Raw genomic sequence first — 7,936 nt, 5'->3', positions numbered from 1 at the left:
TCCGGGAGAAACATTTCCCACATTCCTCACATTCAAACTTCATCACACCATTGTGTACAAGAATGTGTGTCTTGAGAGTACTCTTATGGGAGAAACATTTCTCACATTCCTCACATTCAAACTCCTTCTCACCATTGTGTACAAGAATGTGTGTCTTGAGATTACTCTTCTGGGAGAAACATTTCCCACATTCCTCACATTCAAACTCCTTCACACCATTGTGTACAAGAATGTGTGTCTTGAGAGTACCCTTCTGGGAGAAACATTTCCCACATTCCTCACATTCAAACTCCTTCACACCATTGTGTACAAGTAAATGTTTCTCAAGAGAAGACTTGAAGCCAAACTCTTTGCCACATTCCTCACAGGAGAGCTTTTCATCTCTGCTTGACATTGTGAACTTCTACTTAGTTACACTTGGTCTTGAGATGTTACATCACAATATCTGAAACAAAATATTTTGCCTTAGATAATATTCGTATAAAAGTACAATTTATAAATGAAAACTACAAGTGACTAAATCAAATTGTGTAAAAAAAGAGTAAAAATAAAATAAAAATATAAAATAAAAAGGTTATATTAATGTACACCGCGAGGATGCCAGAAAACCAGCTTTTTGAAGTGAGACAGATTGTATGAGTATGGAAACACAGAAGAAGGCAGAGCATTCAACAGTGTGAGTAAAGAAGGATGTACTATAACGGGTTATAATAGTGTGACCCACATCCACACAGACACAGTTTGGCTGTGTGAGTAAAGAAGGATGTACTGTACTATAACTGGTTATTATAGTGTGACCCACATCCACACAGACACAGTTTGGCTGTGTGAGTAAAGAAGGATGTACTATAACGGGTTATTATAGTGTGACCTCTGTGCCTCCAACTCGGCCCATCAAATACCAACACGGACCATCTCGGATAACCAACCTTTAACTCAAACATTCTAATGTATGTTTATATCAACGACATAACATAAAGCATTTATTACGTTTACCACGAGGGAGGGAGGAAGGCCCACAAATTAACATTTACTCACAAAATTAACAACAATAAACAAGACGGCCACCTTGGTTGATGTTGACCTGCTACACCTTGTCCGATTCTCTCTCTTATCTTTCAGTAGCTACAAGTTTTCATTATTAATACTATAATAAAAGTATTTTATTATTAAATATTACATAATATAAATAAATTATACTTTCATTATAATGTTTGATTATTGATTAAATTACCGCTAATAGACATATATTAATATTAAACTAAACTTAAGTCAGTGGCTGGAGAACCGAATAGCTTGACATTTTGTGTTTAACTATTTTAAGTTTATTTATTAATATTTTATTAATATATAACACTACAGTATATAGATTCAGTTAACAAACGACTCCGTGGAACCAATTGTGTTGGTTAATGGAGGGACCACTGAAGATATTTTAGCGACCCTCCCTTGTGACAACCTTAACCTAACATGGGTCAACACTCCACTATCCACCTATATGAACCTTTATTAATGTGGAACAAGTCCATTATAAGAACAATTCACTGGACAATACTCACAGCAGTAGGTATAACCTGTAATATTTGATCACTAACTTGAACTATCATCATTATTGTTGTGGAATGTTCCAAAAAGTACAATAATTATTTACCTATTATACAGTACAGCATTAATTTATGCCAAGATTGATGCCAAAAAACTATATTTAAGTATAACTTAACCCAAATAAAATACCCCATTTGTTTGTAAAGTTTCGTGGCTTTCCCATGCAGTCGACACCCCAATAGTCTATATTTTTAAAACGTATATGAAGGCCTTTTAAAAAATACGGGCAAAGCCCAAATAATCTACTTTAAATATCTAATTGCTTAAAAATGTCAATAACACAATAACTTATTTGTGAACCCAGATTTAAAATCAGGTAAAGTAGTACCCTGTGTATGTATATTATGTATGCTGGATTATGTATTATGTATGTATATTATGTATGTGCTCCATTTATATTTATTCAGCCTAGCTAGCAGCGTGTGGCAATGTTATTACCATATCCCACACGCTTAATTAATGTGCCTGGCGACGTATGGAAGCTGCTACGTAACACGGCTATACTGCCGCTTCATAGAAGGACTAGGACCTCAGCTTAGGGAGCAGGCATCTAATTTCGTGTGTACATATTTCCATTCAGTAAACCGAATCCTACAAACTATACAGGTGTTTTGTGCCTTTCCTGTATAGAACCGGTTACCCAGAACATTCTAATATGGCGAAAAGCGTAGTTTTACTGGATTATTACATGGTGATTAGTAAGTTTGTGGAAAGCCGGTTGATGGATCCCTTTGGGCTTTCAACTCATATCCTCAAGAATTTCTGCATCCTTTACAGCTGCCAGTGATAGTGATTTCTGTAGCGTTATGCATTGTGTGTTTCGTGCCATTCATGTGTGACCTTGTTTTAAAAGGATTTCCAAGGTATACGGCATGTTCTGGGCATTTGTGAGGAGTAGAGTTCAGTGCACCCTACTCTGACCGCGTCCTGAGGGTAACTGGACTGACCGTGAGTCGCCGCGCTTCTCCCTCCTCTCCCTCCCAGCGAGACGCTGCCCAAGGCGCGCACACACACATACATGTGCTAACACACTGACCGCGGCGATTGCCTTATATATATTTTATATATATAACCTACTTATCTGTGTATTTAATTAATTTTTTGTCTGAAATCTTGTTGATACGACGGGCTGACCGGTCAACACTGATTTAAGACACAGTACACAGATAAAGTAGTTATGTCTCATGCCTTACGTAGCCGTGGACCCAGCGCCTGGATGAGTCAAGCGGATGATAGTCTCCCAGAGATGGATGACCAGGCCGGCCCAGCTCCCACAACATCGCGCAGCCCTTCACCTCAACATTCAGCGTTATCTCCAGAGATAATTGCCTTAATGAAGTTTATGAGAGATGAGAGACGCGAGGATGAAGCTCACAGACGTTTGGTGGATGAGCACAGAAGGCAAGCAGAGGCAGAACGAGACCACCAACGGAGAATGGAAGACAGTGCACGGTTTGAAGCCTTGATATCTCGCCTCACTGTTAACCAAGCCCCTGGCTCTAACACTGCCTCGGTACTGAATGGTTCAGATACCTCATCCATGCTTCCTTCACGCCCCCCAGCCCCACCTAAAGCAGCAGCCCAAACACCGCCCATCTTGGAGCCTGATGTAAATTTCCAGACTTTTCGCGAATGGCGGCGGCGGTGGGCTGATTATGCTACAATGGTGGATCTCCAGAGTTTGTCACAGCCTAAACAACTCATCCAGCTGCGTATGTGCCTGTCCTTGGAAGTTCAGCGGGTCTTAGAACATACGTTGCAGGTACCCCCAACCTCTTCGCTGTCTGTAGAGGAGGTACTGGACGTTCTACAACGGCACATCAAAGGACAGCAGAACAGGTTTCATGAGGAGGAATTGTTTAGCTGCAGACAGATGGAGGTGAGTCTTTTGATTTTCTTTTGGTGTAATGCCTTAAGAGAGCCCCTCGAAGAGGTAGATAAGACACAGAGCCACCACCAGCAGTGCGAGAGAATCCAGCTAGCCAGGGTGGGATCCTGATGGGTGTTACACCAGGAACTTGTCCAACGCCTCACCTCCCTCGACTCTTCCTCTTCTCTTCAGGATGTGTTGACGATATGTCGCTCCTATGAGGCTGCCAGGTGTGCCACCTCTGCCATCCGAGCTCCCCCTACAGCTGTACGCGCTGTTTCCCGGTACAAGAAGGACAAGAAGTCTGCTCCTACGCCTTCGCCCACCACGCCCACGCCCGGTTCATTTTGCAACAACTGTGGTAAGCAGCACGGAACACAGGTATGTCCAGCTGCTCAGTCTACCTGCAACAGTTGTGACCGTAAGGGCCACTGGTCACTCACAGTACGGTGCCCAGCCAGACGCGTCCAGTGCAATGTGTGCGGCCGTCTGGGCCACTATGACAAGTGTTGCCCTTCCAACAAACCCAAGGAACAGCGTCAACGGAAGCTTCAGCGCCCTTCTACCAGAGAGGGCCGCCCACAGTCTTCCAATCAGAGGCACGACGACCCTGGACAACGCTGGAGCCATATTAGGAATGTGTGCTCCCCCCCGCGTCCCAGGACCAAAGTTCCCCAGTACATCAGTGTCATTGTGACCTACCGCAGTGTGTCATCCCGTCTCCAGATGTTGCCCGACACCGGCGCTGATGCTACAGTCATCGGTCCCCAGCATTTGCAATGCTTGGGCTCTCTCCAAGTGATCTAGGACCGCCCCCCAAGGATCTCCGCTTTATGGCAGATGGTTCACAGATGACCCCGGCCCTGGGTTCACTCCAAGCACAAGTCACCTTTGGCAACAGGTCGTGTCAAGCCTGGATTGATGTGCATAACGGTGTCCCGACTCCTTTGCTGTCCTACAGACATTGTCAAGAGTTGGCCATCATCTCCCAGGACTTCCCCAAACCTATTCTTGAGGTAAGACACGCCAACAGGGTGCACGAAGGGAGCAGCAACTACCCTGCTGCCGCCCTACCCCTACCTCTGGCCAGTGACACCTCTCCTTCGGTAGTTGTCCCTGCTGCATCACGTCCCCACGCCTTGGCTCGCCTTCACGACAGTCACCGTGGAGCTGAGGCCACCAAACGACGTGCACGACAGACTGTGTTCCGGCCTGGCATCGACCCCGACATCTCCAATGCTGTCCAGGTGTGTAAGCCCCGCCACGTATTACAACCCAGCCAGCAGCAGGTACCCTTCATGAGTGACGACAACCCCACCCGCCCCTTTGAGTCTGTGTCGGCCGACTTTTTCTGTGTGTCAGGAAAGTCCTTCCTGGTTATCGTCGACCGTCTCTCTGGTTGGCCGGTTGTCATCAAGGGCGGTAATGACACGACGTCTGCCGCCACCATCAGCAAGTTCCGCCACTACTTCCGTGACGTGGGCGTTCCTGTACGCCTGCGAACCGACGGAGGGCCTCAGTTCACAAGCCGGGACTTTGCTGTGTTCCTCGACCGATGGGGAGTCCGGCATGTGTTGTCATCGCCCCATTACCCGCAGTCCAACGGCCACGCTGAGGCTGCTGTCAAATCCTTGAAGCACCTCATCCTTAAGGTGGCCCCTTCTGGGAATATTGACTGCGAGGCCTTCGACCGGGGTCTTCTTGAACTCCGCAACACACCTAACTACACCGGACGCTCCCCTGCCCAGGTTTTGTATGGACGCCCCCTTCGTTCTTGTGTCCCTGCTCACCCTCAATCCTTCTCCAAGGAGTGGCAGGCCAAGACAGAGGATTGTGATCGCCGAGCCGCCGAACGTGTTCAGGACGTCGTCGCCCGCTACAACGACCACGCCCGTTCTCTCCCCAGGTTGAGTGTCGGCACCCAAGTCCGTGTTCAGGACCCGACCTCCCTACGTTGGGACAAAGTAGGCGTAGTCATGGGTCTCGGCAGGTCACGGGACTACCAGGTGCGGTTACCCAGTGGTCGTGTGTGGTGGAGGAACCGCCGTTTTCTCCGCCCCGTAACAATGCCTTCTGCTGGCCCTGCCACCAGTGTTGAGTCCCATACCCTTCCCAGTGATGAAGTCCCTCGACGCTCAGAACGGATCCAGAAGAAAAGGTCCGCTCAAGACTTTGCTATGAGCGTATAGGGGGAGGGAGGTGTATGTATATTATGTATGCTGGATTATGTATTATGTATGTATATTATGTATGTGCTCCATTTATATTTATTCAGCCTAGCTAGCAGCGTGTGGCAATGTTATTACCATATCCCACACGCTTAATTAATGTGCCTGGCGACGTATGGAAGCTGCTAATGTATCACTTGCCATACGTCGTCTATGGTAGTTGACCAGGACCTCAGCTAGGGAGCAGTGCTATCCACCTCTGTGTACATACTCTTATCCAGTAAACCGAACCTACAAAACTATACAGGTGTTTGTGTTCTCTCCTGTATATAGAACTTATTACCCAGAACATCTAACACCCTGTACCTTTGAAGGATATTTAAACTACTGTTTTACCCCAAGTGCTGAAGACAAAGGTATTAGGTCAGGCATATTTGACAAATATTTTGACAAAGTGAAACTAACTTCATACAGTAAAGATGATCAACATATTTAAGACCATCCATAAAGGCCTTTTAAAACTTACGGGCACAGCGTAATCTACTTAAAATATCTAATTATTTCAAAGGTCATTAACACAATTACTTGAATTTTTAAACGGTGATCCCAGATCCTTATAAAAACTAAAGCCACAAAGATATACACTGTACTGTACCTTATGTTATAGCAGAAAGTTTCCAATGTGGTGCAGCAAGAGACCCGCAAACCAAAACAAACCTTCGTCTTGTGGCCCATATCTTACATCTTCACGGCACCGTCCTGGAATGAATAACATTTTAACAACTAATAAATTAAATACTCTGGGCAGTAATATTATATAATATGTATACAGTACTGTACAGTATTATATTATACAGGAACTCATTAAATCTTCAAACATTTAAATACAATATTATGGTTAAATTAAGAAATTTCCATAAAACTTATTAAAGAAAAATAAAGAAACACTTTAGAAAATCTTACCTCGACGAATGACACGAGGAACTTCATTAACCACGATCAGCGAGGCAGCAATATGGTAGTTGTCTTAGCACTACAGTAACAACCAATTGGAGCCGTCAACTGTAAACAAAGTAATGAATAAAATGTATAAAGACAAAAACAATTGTATAAAAGCCAATAATGTAAATACTGTGGTAATGTATTTTGAACTCCCATGAAAAGACAAAACTTGGCTTCACTACAAGTTAACTCTGGTCAACAACTTTCATAATACCACTTACTAGTCACTAATGGATAACACCTGGTAAATTCACAAATTATATCCCACTGCCATAAGGGTTTAATTATCTATAAACGCCGATATTGTGAAGCGTCTTGTGATTTTTCCTTTCCCAGAGAATTAATATACCATCGGACACATGATTTGGTTAGGTTAGGATCCCACCAAATACAGTGAGAAAAAAGTCAATTTATTGTCAAAAACTAAACTGCAACTTTACAGTAAAGTTCCCAAAATGTCTCAGAAGCTAATTTTTTACTACAAACTGTAATTTAACCATAAATAAAAAGTACCACATTCTTATAACCAAATTTTTTTTACTTCAAGTAAATAAAAAAAATCTTTCCCAAAATCCCACCTTGGTTAATATATACAGGTAGTTCTGCTATAACGCGATAATTGTGTTCTTGTAAAATATCGTGTTATAGAAAATCGCGTAATAGAAATAACAGGGCTTCTGGAGAAAATAGGGTTAGGTGCAGATTACTTGAAATCGAAAAAATTTAGTAGTTAGCCTAACACAGTCTAAATAAATGTTACATTCATATCTAATAATGAAATCATACAGTAAATGTAACACTTTACTTGATGGGGGAGAAGGGTGATTTTGAGGTTGATAAAATCGAGCTTCTCTTCAAGTGTTATATCCTTTCTTTTACGATCATCACCGGGAATTCTATCACCAGAACGCTTCTTGTTGATATTCTTCTTTACTATATTCACAGTTAATACAGTACCACAAAATTGGAGAAATAGTAAGCAAAAATCGCGTTATAGCAAACAAGCGTTCGCGTTATACAAATACCGTTCCTAATTCATAAATCGCGTTAGAGCAAATTCGCGTTATCAAAACACGCGTTATAGCAGAACTCACTGTAGGACTAACCCGCCATAGTGCCGATGCTGCTGTATCATCTCACGTCCAGAAAATGTCTCAAATATCACAGTATAGTAAGTTTTTTTTCTGTTTAATATACCGGGGAAGTTAGGTTAGGTAGGTTTGTTTGGTTAGATCTGTCCTTCATAACCACAAATGTTAAGTAGCGTTTATTTAAAAAACATCCATTTACT

General features: G+C 43.2%; 1 long non-coding RNA gene across 1 annotated transcript; it reads right to left on the bottom strand.

The window, feature by feature from the left end:
* Positions 1–405: 405 nt before the first annotated feature.
* LOC121876424 lies at positions 406–7,196 on the bottom strand. The gene is made up of 3 exons (XR_006090760.1): positions 6,607–7,196; positions 6,299–6,402; positions 406–445 (listed from the first exon to the last, which is right to left on the bottom strand). It is a non-coding gene; the product is annotated as an uncharacterized LOC121876424 (long non-coding RNA).
* Positions 7,197–7,936: the final 740 nt, after the last annotated feature.

The sequence above is a fragment of the Homarus americanus genome, unplaced genomic scaffold (assembly GCF_018991925.1).
Source record: "Homarus americanus isolate GMGI-L3 unplaced genomic scaffold, GMGI_Hamer_2.0 scaffold57620, whole genome shotgun sequence".
NCBI classification, from domain to species: domain Eukaryota; kingdom Metazoa; phylum Arthropoda; class Malacostraca; order Decapoda; family Nephropidae; genus Homarus; species Homarus americanus.
Note: the sequence above shows the minus strand (reverse complement) of the source record. Positions and strands in the feature narration are given on the sequence as shown.